The sequence below is a fragment of the Schistocerca cancellata genome, unplaced genomic scaffold, assembly GCF_023864275.1.
Source record: "Schistocerca cancellata isolate TAMUIC-IGC-003103 unplaced genomic scaffold, iqSchCanc2.1 HiC_scaffold_838, whole genome shotgun sequence".
NCBI classification, from domain to species: Eukaryota; Metazoa; Arthropoda; class Insecta; order Orthoptera; family Acrididae; genus Schistocerca; species Schistocerca cancellata.
Window position 1 is genome coordinate 317501 of NW_026046849.1, and position 1620 is coordinate 319120.

The 1620-nt window shown below is 59.9% G+C and overlaps 1 non-coding gene across 1 annotated transcript in view; it reads right to left on the reverse strand.

The window, feature by feature from the left end:
• Positions 1-667, reverse strand: part of LOC126147010 (small subunit ribosomal RNA) — a 1909-nt gene extending 1242 nt beyond the window's left edge. Inside the window, exon 1 of the ribosomal RNA XR_007529906.1 lies at positions 1-667. This exon is cut by the window's left edge and continues 1242 nt beyond it. This is a non-coding gene — a ribosomal RNA (small subunit ribosomal RNA).
• Between the last annotated feature and the right edge of the window lie 953 nt (positions 668-1620).

Below are 1620 nucleotides of genomic sequence, written 5' to 3' on the forward strand. Positions count from 1 at the left end.
CGTGGGACACAAATCCAACTACGAGCTTTTTAACCGCAACAACTTTAATATACGCTATTGGAGCTGGAATTACCGCGGCTGCTGGCACCAGACTTGCCCTCCAATAGATACTCGTTAAAGGATTTAAAGTGTACTCATTCCGATTACGGGGCCTCGGATGAGTCCCGTATCGTTATTTTTCGTCACTACCTCCCCGTGCCGGGAGTGGGTAATTTGCGCGCCTGCTGCCTTCCTTGGATGTGGTAGCCGTTTCTCAGGCTCCCTCTCCGGAATCGAACCCTGATTCCCCGTTACCCGTTACAACCATGGTAGGCGCAGAACCTACCATCGACAGTTGATAAGGCAGACATTTGAAAGATGCGTCGCCGGTACGAGGACCGTGCGATCAGCCCAAAGTTATTCAGAGTCACCAAGGCAAACGGACCGGACGAGCCGACCGATTGGTTTTGATCTAATAAAAGCGTCCCTTCCATCTCTGGTCGGGACTCTGTTTGCATGTATTAGCTCTAGAATTACCACAGTTATCCAAGTAACGTGGGTACGATCTAAGGAACCATAACTGATTTAATGAGCCATTCGCGGTTTCACCTTAATGCGGCTTGTACTGAGACATGCATGGCTTAATCTTTGAGACAAGCATATGACTACTGGCAGGATCAACCAGGGAGCTGCGTCAACTAGAGCTGAGCAGCCGGCCGCCCGGGAGTGTGTCCCAGGGGCCCGCGCGAACACGCAAGCGTCCGCTCAATTATTCTGCAAACAGGAGGAGGCTGAGCTCCCCTGCACAATACACCTCGAAACCCTCTCAGGTCCCGGCGGCGCGCAGCGCCGTCCTAAGTACTTGGTCGGGTTCGAGAGAGGCGCAATCGCCCGGAGTTAGGCGAGTAGACGCTTTAGGTGCGACCACCCGTGCTCCCAACTGAGCTTGCCGCTGCCGACAGAGGCCCGGGAGCGTGCTGTCGTGGCATTGCCGGCGGGAGACAACACGCGCCACCTACGGTGACCGGCAGCTCCAACGCCAGCGCCACAGAAGGGCAAAGGCCCCACGTGGGTGCCGAAGCGAACTCTCCCAGCACAGCGCACGTGCCAACACGTCTGCACAACTGCGATACAAACCACCAGCGAGAACCGCTGGGGCGACCGAGCAGCAGACGGCGTCGCGGCGCCGAGTGCCGGGCGGCGGCGCATCCTCAACGCACACAGTCCTCAATCGGACCAGCACACTGCAGATGTCCACCGCGCTTCGCACCGGGCCGGCGAGGACCCACTTTGGCTGCACGGCGCCGCGCGCAGGGTGCCCCGGCGCGCAGCTGCGCCGCCTGCCGCGTCCGTCGGCCGGCGCGCCTGCCACTGGGCGCCCCCACCAGCCGGCTGTAGCGCGTGCGCCCACGCACCGCGCGGCCAGCACGCCGGGCGGCCCCCCCTCACCGGCCGGGGACAGTCCCACCCACCCACAGCCGCGTATCGCTTCACACCCAGATTCACATTCACGTTCGTTGGTATGGTGGGGACCGCTTCGTAGCTGTACCGATCGTTGCCCTCACAGATGTACCTCCAGCAAGGACAACCGCACCACAACGGGTTACCAGTTGTTCATTTGCGTAACGTCACCAGTAAACG